Raw genomic sequence first — 14,266 nt, forward strand, 5'->3', positions numbered from 1 at the left:
GTATATGCAATGGTGGAAAAAAATAGAAAATGAAGAGGAGCTGGTTACGGTGTTATGTAATCATGAAGTAAGGGGAAGAAACAGCTAACCTGGAAATTCAAGATCGCTGGGAACTAGATAATGATTCCCAGATCAGCTTGGGATATAGAGTGGGACTCCACCTCCCCCACAAGAGAAGACAGCAAACAGTAAAGAAAGCAAGAAGAGAATGTGGCCACATTATGGAACATGTGCATATTTTGTTGGGAGAAAAGAAGTGCTAATGAGTCTAAGACTGCCAACAAGCTTTCATGATGGACACAGAGATGAGATCAGAAGCTAAGCAGTAAAGCATCTTCAAGCTTCTCTGTGTGATTCAGTAAAAAGGAATTATGGAACCCTCAAGCAAATAAAAGTAGAAATGTGATATTATGGAATGCCCACTTGTGACTGCAAAACAAGGATTTTAATAAAAAAAACAAATTGAAAACTTACAAAGCATAGATGGTGAGACAAACACACATATCATTTTAAGAAATCATGGTTTCACAGCTTCACCATTTTAGGAAACAAGACTTATAAAATCACATGAATTAGATGCCTAAGAAAACACATAGCTCAGAGATTAAGGCTCAGTAAGCTGCTGGACAGATTTTTGTTTAGCTCTGGATCATAGTGGAAGGAAACTCTCTACTGTGTTGACAGTAATAAATTGCAGCAGCAGCAGCCACCCAAAGGCCGGCTGGTTAGGGTGAATGAAGTCTGCCCCAGCTCAGTGCCACTGAACCTAGCTAGAACCCCAGATGCTAGGTTGAATGCTAAATAGATGAGAAGTTTAGATTGCTGTCCTGGTTTCTGTTGATACCAGTTTATATGAATAAAAGTAAATATAGTGACACTTTAGCTAGCCATGCTGAAGATGGTGGCTCTCTGCCCTAGAAATACAGGCAAAAAAAGCTGGAAACTAGGTCACCATGATATTCCCATTAGAACCTGAAATAATAAGCACACCTTTTGTTACAGATAAACTGAAAGCACCCCCTTACAGTATAAAAGCATCACATAGGTGGAATCTGTAACAGCAGTTATGGCCTACACACTAGGAAGTCATAATATAAAAGAGAAACTTGACACCATTTAAATGCCATAATTTTAATGATCAGAACAAAAGGGCATAGAAAATTGTGATGTCCACAGTGGTTGCTCTGAATACGGGACCCTTTCATCTGGAATCCAGAGCAGCAGTACCAACAGCAAGAAAGCAGCTGTCCCCATCTCTGAGAGCTGGACTAGAGGCTGATTCATGGACAGTGGAATGTTGCCTTTAAAGATAGTCTGAGGACTCTGCACAGGGCTAATGTTTTAATATTCAAATCAGCTCAGAAAAGCTGAGTTGCAGTTCATAGGGACACCTGCTCTTATGTCACCCTATGGCAGTGAGGTTTAGAAAAGAATTCCCTATTATATTGCCAGTATATCCCAAGTGTTTTTGTGGCTGGCCCTGTGAAATCATCATATTCAACAGAACATGTGGTCAGAGGTTCCATGTAAGGAGTGCATGGTCATTGCTCTGCTGTAAATGAAATGAGTTTCCAGCTAGTTTGCTCCTGGGAAGACACCATATTCTGACCCATACCAAAGGAACTTCTGCACTCAAAGCAGTTGGTAAAAAAAATTTCTCCACAACCCAAAATCCAAGAGCTGCAGCTGGGAGACCTGCAGTGCACTAGGGATCTATCACCTACCAAAACTCCACCCTCCTAAATACCACACCCCTTCTGCCCGGTCTACCTGGTCCTTTCTGCTGGGGCAGATTCCTAGCTAATCTGCTTCCAGGAACACACCATATTCTGATGCATCCCAGAGAATATTCTTCACTCACAGCAATTGAGGATCCAATTCACCTAGAGCAGTTGACTCCTAGCTGGTCTGCTCCCATAAAGACTCCATATACTGACCCATTGGCATGGATTCCATTCAATCTAAACAAGTGCCCTGAGCAGACCTTGGGTGCTACCTCTGCAACCAATCCCACAACACACAGAGGAAGCTGGACTCCCAGGAGCTCTAACATACCCAAGATCATAGAGGAAACTCAACTCCTAGAAGCTCTAATACCACCAGGATCATAGGATTACAGGATCGCAGAGGCAGCCTGATTCTCAGGAACTCTGACACCCAGGATCTCAGGATCTCAGGATCACAAGATCACAGATACAGCTGGACTTGAAGAATTCTGAAACAACAAAGATAACAGGACAGACAGGCTCCAGTCTGAGGTAGGGAGTGCAGGTAGCACTAGAGATAACCAAATGGCAAAAGGCAAGGGCAAGAATGTAAGCAACAAAAACCAAGGTTACTTGGCATCATCAGAACTCAATTCACCCACCATAGCAAGTCCTGGATGCCCCAGCACACTGAAAGAGCAAGATTCAGATTTAAAATCACTTTTCATAATGATGATATAGAACTTTAAGAAGGACATAAACACAGGTAAACAGGTAAAAGACCTAAAAGAAAAAACACAAAAAAAATCCCTTAAAGAATTACAATAAAACACAACCAAACAAGTGAAAGAATAGAAAAACACTATCCAGGATCTAAAACTGGAAGTATAAACAACAAAGAAATCCCAAAGGGAAAATACCCTGGAGATAGAAAACTTTAAAAAGAGATCAGGAGTCACAGACACAAGAATCACCAGCAGAATACAAGAGATAGAAGAGAGAATCTCATGTGCAGAAGATACCATGGAAAACATTGACACAACTATCAAATCAGAAGCCTTTCTCTACTCAAAGAATAAACAGGCTGAGAAGGAAATTAGGGAAACGACACCCTTCACAATAGTCACAAATAACACAAAATATCTGGTGTGAATCTAACCTAGCAAGTGAAACATCTGGAAGACAAAAACTTCGGGTCTCTGAGGAAAGAAATTGAAGAAGATCTCAGATGATGAAAATATCTACCCTTCTCATGGATCCGCATGATTAATACAGTAAAAATGGCCATCTTGCTGAAAGCAGTTTACAGATTCAATAAAATCACCGTACAAATTTCAACTCAATTCTTCATAGAGATACAAAGAACAATTTGCAAATTCATTTGAAATAACAAAATAAAGATATCAAAAACTATTCTCAACAATAAAAGAACTTCTGGGGAAATCACCATCCCTGAACTCAAGCTGTACTACAGAGAAATTGTGATTTAAAAACTGCATGGTATTGGTACAGAGATACGAAAGATGACCAGTGGAATAGAAGTGAAGACCCAAAAAATGAACCCACACACCTATGATCACTTGATCTTTGACAAAGGAGCTAAAACCATTGAGTGGGAAATAAACAGCCTTATCAACAAATGGTGCAGGTTCAATTGGAGCTCAGCATGTAGAAAAAATGCAAATTGATCCATTCTTATCTCCTTGTACAAAGCTCAAGTCCAAGTGGATAAAGGGCCTTCACATAAAACCAGATACACTGAAACTAATAGAACAGAAGGTGGGGAAGAACCTCAAATACTTGGGCACAGGGGAAAAGTTCCTAACAGAACACCAATGGCTTATGATCTAAAACCAAGAATTGACAAATGGGACCTCATAAAATTGCAAATCTTCTGTAAGACAAAAAGCACTGTCAATAGGACAAAATGGCAACCAACAGATTGGGAAAAGGTCTTTACTAATCCTACATCTGATAGTGGGCTAATATCCAATATATATAAAGAACTCAAGAAATTAGACTCCAGACAATCAAATAACCCTATTAAAAATGGGGTACAGAGCTAAACAAAAAACTCTGAACTCAGGAAACTCAAATGTCCAAAAAGCACCTAAAGAAATGTTCAACACCCTTAATCATCAGAGAAATGCAAATCAAAACAACCCTGAGATATCACCTCACACCAGTCAGAATGGCTAAGATCAAAAACTTAGGTGATAGTAGATGTTGGCTAGGATGAGGAGAAAGAGGAATACTCTTCCATTGTTGCTGGGATTGCAAGCTGGTACAACCACTCTGGAAATCAGTCTGGTGGTTCCTCAGAAAATTGGACATAGTATTACCTGAGGATCCAACTATACCATTGCTGGGCATATACCCAGAAGATGCTCCAACATATAATAAGGACATATGCTCCACTATGTTCATAGCAGCCTTATTTATAATAGCCAGAAGCTGGAAAGAACCCAGATGTTCTTCTGTGGAGGAATTGATACAGAAAATGTGGTACATTTACACAATGGAGTACTACTCAGCTATTAAAAATAATGAATTTGAGAAATTCTTAGGTAAATGGATGGAACTAGAAACTATCATCCTAAGTGAGGTAACTCAATCACAAAAGAACACACATGGTATTTACTCACTGATAAGCAGATGTTAATCCAAAAGCTTGGAATAGCCAAGACTCAACTCACAGACCACATGAAGCTCATGAAGAAGAAATACCAAGTGTGGATGCTTTGGTCCTACTTAGAAGGAGTAAAAAATACTCAAGGGAGCAAATATGGAAACAAAGTTTGGAACAGAAACTGAAGGAGGGGCCATCTGTAGACCATTCCACCTGGGTATCCATCCCAGGTACAGTCACCAAAGGTAGACACTGATGTGGATGTCAGGAAGTACATGCTGACAATAGCCTGATATGGCTGTCTCCTTAAAGGTCTGCCAAAGGCTGACATATTCAGAGGCCAATGGTCACAGCTGACCACTGATCTGATCAAGGGTTCCCCAATGAAAAAGTCAGAGAGAAGACTGAATGAGCAGAAAGGGTTTGTGGACCCATGAGGAGAGCAACAATACCAACCAACCAGAGCTCCCCAAGATCTAAACCAGCCACCTGGGAGCATACAGGGAAGGACCCATGACTCCATCTGTACATGAAGGGGAGGATGGCCTTTTTGGGCATAGGTGGGAGAGGAAATTCTTGGTCCCATGAAGGATTAACATCAAGTGGGGGGGGATTTGAGGGTGGGTAGGTGTGGTGAGTAGGTGGGGTCACATCCTCATAGAAGCATGAGGAGTGGGGATGGGATAGGAGGTTTCTGGGTTGTAAGGGTAAGGGGGGTTAGGGGATAAAACCTGAAATGTAAATATAATATCCAATAAAAATAAATAAAAAAACAATTGGGGAGGGAGGGAAGGACTAGAGAGGAAAAGTTGAAGGGAAGGGAGGGAAGAGGGGAACCTGATCTGTTATTGGTTGAGGAAAAAGTACTAAAGACCCAAAGGCCAGCAGAAAGAATGGAGACAGGCAACCTCGGGAAAAAAGAAAGAAAACATGCTTTGAGAAAGAAGAACACTCCAACATTGCGGAACTGCAAACTTGTAAAACCACTTTGGAAAACAATCTAACAATTCCTGAGAAAAGTGGAAATAGTTCTGCCTGAAAATCCAGCTATACAGCTATTTGACATATACTCAAAAGATGCTCCAACATATTACAAGGACAATTATACAATTAGAGCAGCCTTATTTTTAATAGCCAGAAGCTAGAAATAACCCAGATGTCCTTCAACAGAAGAATAGATACAGAAAATGTGGCACAATTACCCAATGGAGAACTCCTCCGCTAGCCCCACATGGGGATCCATACCATATAAAGTCTCCAAACCCAGAAGCTATTGTTGATGCTGGGAAGTGCATGCTGACAGGAGTCTGATATGGTTGTCTCCTGAGAGGCTCTGCCAGAGCCTAACAAATACAGAGGCCAATGCTCGCAGCCAACCATTGGACTGAGTGCAGCATCTCTAATGGAGGAGTTGGATAAGGGACCAAAGGAGTTGAGGGTGATTGTGGAGAAAGCAATATTGTCAATCTGCCACACACTCCAGAGCTCCTGGGGACTGGACAATCAACCAAAGGGTACACATGAAGGGATCCATGGCTCCAACATCTTATGTGGCAGAAAATGGTCAATGCCCCAGTATAGGAAAATACCAAGGTGGGAAGGCAGGAGTGGGTGGGTGGGGCAGGGAACACCTTCATAGATGCAGTGAAGGGGGAATAGGATAGGGATTTTGGGGAGGAAAAACCTGAAGAGGTTATAATATTTGAAATGTAAATAAATAAAATATCCAATAAAAGAAAAGAAAAAACACTAAAGACCATTCTGAACATCTTTAAACCTAAATTTAGAACAATGGTCTTTTGAACTACACAGCCCAATTATAAGTGTAGTGTGAATATGACCTGGAACACATTGGCTTTTAGCCTCCTCCTGGACCCATGACTGTAATATTTCTGTGGTAATTGTCTTTGCAAGCTACTACAGTAATTTTTATTTTCTCATCATATTCCAGAAAAAGAGACAGACAATATTAAAAACCTCATTTGATAGCCCTTTATCCTCCTTAATCAATAGTAACAGTTTTTCAAGGCACTTTTTAATTACTTATATTGTGTCCTTTGTGAGACCTAGGGGGTAATTTAGAATGGACTACATTGTGAAAGACCCCATGGTTTTTGAGTGGAAACAGAAGGGATAAAACCATCATGCACAGTAGCAACAGAATGGGAACAATCCACCATGAGAAGACAGAAAATGAAATCATTCTTTTGGGGAGAAATTTTTGGAGTTCTCAAACAACTATTTGGAACCCTGTTCTATCTCTGGCTTTCTAAATGGTGCTCAAGGCTGACTATGATGGCCCCTACCATTGATCCCAGTGCCTAAGAAGAGGTAGGTATAACTTTTTGAGATTGAAATCCACTTAGCAGTTTAATAGGACATGATATGTTCTCTCAAAAACAAATAACAAGAACAAAATAAAGTTTCAACAAATTTTCAATTAATACATGTTTAACATTAGTTAACATATTGTTTTTATTGAAGTACAAAGTATTTCCCTCAACAAATATTAAACACGTTTAATTATTATAAAATGGAAAACAAAACTTGATTCTAATGGTACAAAATCATATTGAACACTAATGTAGTGAAGAGTAGAATGAATTATCACAGTCTCCACATTGGTAAAGTAGATGAGAAGACAACAGAGGCAGATGTGGCCTAGGAATAGGAAGCATAGATAAAATATGTTGTTTAAGAAGTCAAACCTCATGTTTTCTCTGATTTTTGTATCCTATATTTTTATAGATTCATAAAACCCTGAGCGTGTGTGTGTATGTGTGTGTGCATGTAAGTGGGCACATATGTATATCACATGGTAATAGGTGGATGACTAGGTAAAAGAAGTGTTGTAGTTGGAGGGAAAGGTGGTGACAGAAAAAGGAAACAAGAGGCATGAAGATTGTCAAAATACATGATATAATTTTATATTGTTTTGAAAGTCAACATGATATGTGTAAATAAGAATCTTAACCAGAAGAAATGGAGGAATATTGCCAGGAATCCAAAAGTGAGGGAGACTTCTCAGAGCTGAGCTAAGCAAAACCCAAATAGTCCTCTGCATCTTCCAGGGGAAATATAGCCTAACAGGCTCTTGATTTAGGCAATGGATGTTCATATTGGAGATTTTCACTCTAGAATACAGGATAATAAATATATTTTTTCTTTTTTTATTGTATATTATATTTACATTTCAGATTTTATCCACTTACACCATTTTTCCCACCACCCAGGAATGCCCTATTCCGTCCCCCCTCCTCATGCTTCTACTAGGTTGTGCCCCCACCTACCCCACCACTCCCATCTCCCCACCCTTAAATTCCCCCCACCTGGTGTTCAGCCTTCATGGGACCAAGGATCTCCTCTCCCACCTATGCCCAACAAGGACATCCTCCCCTACATATACAGATGGAGTCATAGGTCCCTCCCTATGTGCTCCCAGGCTGGTGGTTTAGACCCTGGGGAGCTCTGGTTGTTGGTATTGTTGTTCTCTTCATGGGGACACAAACTCTTTCAGCTCCTTCAGTCTTCTCTCTAACTCTCTATTGGGAACCCTTGATCAGATCAATGGTTAGGTGCAAGCATCTACCTCTGAATGTGTCAGACTCTGGCAGACCTTTAAGGAGACAGCTATATCAGGCTCTTAACAGCATGCACTTCCTGACATCCACAAAAGTATCTACCATTGGTGACTGTACATGGGATGAATACCCAGGTGGAATGGTCTCCAGACAGCCCCTCCTTCAGTTTCTGTCCCAAACTTTGTCTCCATATTTGCTATGGCCAAGATTCAACTCACAGACCACATGAAGCTCATGAAGAAGAAAGACCAAGGGTGGATGCTTCAGTCCTACTTAAAAGGAGTAACAATACACAGAATCTAAGTATGAAAAATGCAAAAAAAGACACAAATGTCTTTACTTTGTTCTTCCATAAGGATCTTCCAAGTTGAAGTATCTGTTCATTAACTTTCTACCAAATTTTGCAACAGTTAGGCATAGCAGCTGCAGGCAAATGGGGAAGTGTGTCGATCTGGGAGTGTGTGGTACAGACATCTGGTTACATCCTCAGAGGAGGTTTGTGTAGGAGGCTGAAGCACTGTGGGAGGAAAGCTGCTATACTGCTGACAGTAATAAATGGCTGGGTCTTCAACTTGCACACTGCTGATGGTGAGACTGAAATCTGTCCCAGATCCACTGCCTGTGAAGCGATCAGGAACCCCAGTGTGCCGGTTGGATGCTCCATAGATCAGAGTTTTAGGCGACTGCCCTGGTTTTTGTTGGTACCAGGATACAGCACTACCCACATTCTGACTGGTCTTGCAGGTCAGGCTGACCCTTTCTCCTACTGAGGTAGACATGGATTTGGGAGACTGGGTCATCACAATGTCTCCATCAGCACCTGCAATCAGAAATAAATAATAAGTATACATATGGACACACAAAGAATTCATGATACAAATGCTATAATCTAAAATGTCCTTTCTATTGGCATTGTCTGCTTACTATTGACTTCCTATAGGAAATTGCAATTTCTCTACAAATGAACTCCTTTTAAGATATAATACTTTTAATCTCTTACCAGACAACCAGAGCAATAGGAATATGAACATGTGAGTCTGTGACTCCATCTTGATGCCCATACTGGTCTGATGCATTTCAAATCTCACTGCAAATGCCTGGATTATAAATCCTTGTAGCTGGGCCGCCCTTTAGAGATCTATGCAAAGTAGTCATCAAATAAGGAAGCAAATTGCCTGAACACAGGTGTATGGCAGTACTCATGACAAATCAACAGCCAAAAGTACTATCAAAGACAGGAAGTAATCACTGGGAAGGAAGTCAACATAGAAGCTCAAGGACCAACTTAAAGCTCTCAAACTACAAGTGTCTAGATGCTCTCATGACAGACTTCCATTAAAAATCAACAGGTGAGGTTTGTTTTATTTATTTCATATATATATATATATATATATATATCACATGTGTAACATATATGTAACATATATATATAACATAGTATATATGTTTGTGTGCATGTGTACAAATATGTATATACTATATACATATGCATACATATATGAATACATTGTAGCTGTCCTCAGACACACCAGAAGAGGGGATCAGATCCTCTATCAGATGGTTGTTTGCCATAGACATAGACTGTGGGAATTGAACCCAGGACCTTTGGAATTGCAGTCAATGCTCTTAACCATGGAGCCATCTCTCCAGATCCAACAGATGAGTTTTACGAAAATAATAGTACAACTACCTTTGATTTAATCCTGAGGAAACAATAAATCCTGTGAAACAACAACATAATAAACAGAGGAAGTGGAAAAGAAGAAAGGAAAGAGAAAAAGTGAAGTGAAGGGGAAAGGTAAGAAAGAAAGAAGAGGATAGAAAAGACAAGAAGGAGTATTGAATCAGAGAGTTAAGAGATAGGTAGAGAGGAGAGAAGGAATGGAGTAAATGAAAAAGGAGAAATACTTTAAAAAGAAAGGTTTGTTGGTGGAGATGCAACTCAGTAGTTAAGAAGACTTGCTTCTCTTATAAAAGATTCAGATTTGACTCATTCCAAGCATTCACCTGATAATTCTCACCCATTTATAATTCCAGTTAAGAACATACATGGTACACATACATACATGCATATGCATACATACATACATGCATATATACATATGTACGTACATACATACATGCATGCAGTTTGAGATGTGAGCCCTGAGTTTCTGCTTCAGCTATCAAGTCTTCCACCTGCTTCCTTCTTTCTGCTTTTTTACAGCCTGACCCTCTGAAATTCCAAATGAACTCTTCTTAATAAGTTGCTTTGCTCGTGGTGTTTATCACACCAATAGAATAGTAACTAATAAAAAAGGATAATCCACCAGGGATATTATACCTGTAGAAAGATATACACAAAACATAAAAAATTGTATGTGTTCTACAATGTCATGTCCTACTGTATCCATGGACTCAAAACCCAGTTGGTCAATTTGTTTTTAAGGAATACATTACCATTAGTTAGCATATTGTTTATATGGGGCCATGGATTTCACCTTTATAAATATTAAATTTACTCATAAGTAAGATATAAAAGCCTGAAAGGTACAGACTATCAACACAAAAGCATACTTATTTAGTATGCTGTGATGTTTCTGGTTCTCTACATTTAAGAGCAGATAAGGAGAGTTTAGAGTGATATGTAACACATGAGGAAGAAGCAGGGGATGGACAAATGACTTAGAAACAAAACTATTACATGAACCGTCTCATTCTTAAGTCTTGAATTTTTAGGTATAATTATATAAATATAATCACAATTTTAGTGGGTGTGTATAAGGGAAACTAGGAGAGGGAAGAAAACTTGTGGGAAACAAAGCATGGAACAGAAAAAGGAGGGTAAGGGATGTGTCTTATTTTTAATTACTATTGCTATGTAGAAATACCATAAACACAGGAAGGTGGGAGTGGATGGGTTGCTGGGGGCACATCATCATAGAAGCAGAAGTAAGGAGGATGGGATATGGGGTTTCTGGGTGGGGGTGTAAATGAGAAAATGGAATAACATCTGAAATGTAAATAAAATTTCCAAGAAAAAATTAATTAAAAAAAGAATATCATAATCAAAGATGGAAACTATATTCTTCTTACACTTCCAGATAACAGTACATCACTGAGGGAAGTCAAAGCAGGAACTGAAACAGAGCAGGAACCCAGAGGCAGGAGCTGACCAGATACCCGGGAGGAGTGCTGCTTACTGCCTTCCCTTTGATGGCTTGCTCAGTGTGCTTTGTTGTAGATCTCAGGTCCAATACCAAAAATGGACTGTATCCTCCCCCAATTAAAAAAAGTATTAACAATATTCCCTACAATGAGTAAGATTCTACACAGAGCCTCACCAGCCAAAGACAAAAGTGCAGTGCTTTTGATAATGCATATTCCATGACTAGTAAGGAAGGCATTCTTGTCAGAACTTCCTAAGACAAGCTCAGTCTTGTTAATGAAATAAAAAACGGGGAGAGGCAGAGAGCCTTTAGGGCTGCTTGGCAAGAATCTGACCTGGGCCAAGAACAAGGAAATGGGCTGCTTGGCAGGAATATGACATTGGCCAAGGTCAATAAGTAGGCTTCAGGCAGGTATCTGATGTTAGGTTAAAAGAAAGAAGTAATTTCAGGCAGGAATCTAAATATTACGCTAGAACCAAGAAGTAATTTCAGACAGGAATCTAAATTTTAGGCAAAAACAAGGAAGTAGGCTACAGACATGAAAATGACCTTGTGCTAGGACAGGGAAGTAGGCTCACATACTTTGGTCATCCTGATAAGCCCTTAGAAACAGTGATTATGGGAATGTTCATGTAATCAGATTTAATGCCTTGCTGTTTCTTTGAATATTTGTGTTTATTGTGTTGCTTGTTCCTTGGCTATTTGCATCTATTGTATTTCTAGACCCTCAGCCTAGAACTGACATTAACACATGCATATAATCACAATAGTATAAAAGCAAAAAGGAGAAGGGGGATGGGATAGGTGGTTCTAGGGAGGGGAAATGGGGAAAGCAGGTGACATCTGTATTGTAAATAAATAAAATATCCAATAAAAAAATAAAAAATAAAATAAAAAACAAAAACATCATGAAAATTTCAGGCAAATATATGGAACTAGAAAATATCATCCTAAGTGAAGTATTTTAGACCCAAAAGTACATGCCTCATATGTACTCGCTGATAAGTGGATATTAGTCATATAGGTTATTCATGATACACCCTACAGTCCCAAAGAGGTTAAACAGGAAAGAAGGCCCAAGCAAGGATACTTGAATCTCATTTAGAAGAAGGAATAAAAAGGCCATAGGAGGTAGAGGGAGGAAAGGGGTTGGGATAGGGTATGGGGAGGGGGATAGGGGAGATTGGGAATCAGGTGTGGACATGAGAGAGGGCCAGAAGGCCAGAAGAATAAATGGAAATTTGCAGCTGCAAGGGGTAGGGGGAACCTTTAGAAACTCCCAGAGGAGTTCAGATGAGGAAAGCTCCCCACAGTCAATGCAGGTGACCTTAGCCAAGATACCTAACAGTGAGGACATGGAACCAGATGAAGTCACCTTTTGTAGCCAGGCAGGACCCCTCAGTGGAGGTATAAAAACACCAAGCCACCTACAGAACTTTAACCAAAATTCTATCCTCTCTAAAAGAACTGCAGGGACAAAGATGGAGCCAAGACTGAAGAATGGCCAAACAATAAGGGGCCCAAAGTAAGACTTATTCCATGGGCAAATACCAATTCCTGACACTGATACTCAGTTGTGCTTACAGACAGGAGCCTAGCATATCTGTATTCTGAGAGGGCCTACCCAACAGCTAACTGAAACATGCAGATACCACAACCAAACACTGGTCAGAGGTAGGGACTCTTATGGAAGAGTTTGGGGTGGGATTGAAGGCACCGGCTTGTATATGAATCCTACAGGAAGACCAACAGAATCCACAAACCTGTATCCCAGGGAGCTCTTAGATGCTGAGCCATGATCCAAAGAGCATACATGGGCAAAACCGAGGCCCCCAGAGCACAAATGCAGCAGACATGCAGCTCAGTTTCCATATAGGTTTTCCAACAACTTAAGCAGGGGCTGTCGCTAAAGCTGTAAACTGACTGTGGAAACTGTTTCCCAACACAGTTGTCTTGCCTGGCCTCAGTGAGAAAAAATATGCCTAGTTCTACAGAGGCTTGATGCACAGGTTCAGCAAATACCCAAGAGGGGGCCCTACACTCTCAGAAAAAAGAGGAGAAAGGATTCTGTGAGGGAGGATCAAACACTGCAAAGTTTGAGATTAAAAAATACATAAGAATCTATATCATCTTCATAAAGTTGATTTTAAGGACTTTTTCTTTTATTTCAATAGTGTCAGAATTTTAAGGAACTGCTGTAGTAGGATAGCTGAGCTCTGGTGATGATATACTGCCCTGGCTGTTGTTGATTGTTTCTTACACTGGTGTTTAGGCATCTGGGTTTGTGGTGATTATAGGTCTAGGTGCTTATTTCTGGGTTAGTCTTTTTTGGGTAGGTGTTTTGTTACTTAGTTTCAGTTCCTTCTATAATCTGGAATGTGTGGCCTGTGGTTGAGAAGAGGGTCTCTGTCTGAGCTGTGAGCAGGAATTCTGGTGGACGGGATGGCATCTGATCCAGCAGGGACACTTGACATGGACGATGCTTCGGGGCAAAGAGAAAGGAAGAGGTAACCAGAGATAGTGTTCAGAGTGAGGCTGTAGGAAGAGGGTGGAGAATGTCTTTGTGCAGATGGAGTGTGGCCTACCTGAAGTTTTGTGGAGACAATGTGGCCTCTGATCTAGCAAGAAGTGTACACCCAAGTTAGAGAATGAGAAATGGTCATGAGAAGGGCAAAGGGGTGAGTATTTCATAGGCAATCTACCTGGTCTTCTGGAAGGAGTGGCTTGTGGTTGGGTAAGAAGAAAGGGGATGAAGAAACATGAGGGATTAAAAGAAAACAAAAATCAGAAAGAAAAAGTAATAAATTTGGACCAATTTTAAATAACACTGCTCCAAAATTCCATGCCTAAAGCCATTCATATCCTGATGGCAATGGAAAGAACTGAAAATTCTTGAACTGCAGTTCCTGAGCTGAGCTTCATTCAGAGAGCCAAAAGAGTTGAAGAGTTCACTCCATGGATTTATGTGCATCCTCATTCAACCATAGGATTATAGGATTTTAATGTCATCATAAATGTGAATTTGATACTAATAGAAACTTGATAGTGACTTTTCAAATGCTAGTAACAGAAAAGATGCTACCAAAAGCAGAAAATGGAGGAAAGAATAAAGAAGCAAGAATTCTTCTAGGACACATGTTGCAATGAAGGCCAACACTAACAACATTGGCTTTCTTAGAGAAATTCCTGACCTACAACTCA

The sequence above is a fragment of the Arvicanthis niloticus genome, chromosome 9, assembly GCF_011762505.2.
Source record: "Arvicanthis niloticus isolate mArvNil1 chromosome 9, mArvNil1.pat.X, whole genome shotgun sequence".
In the NCBI taxonomy this organism is placed as follows: domain Eukaryota; kingdom Metazoa; phylum Chordata; class Mammalia; order Rodentia; family Muridae; genus Arvicanthis; species Arvicanthis niloticus.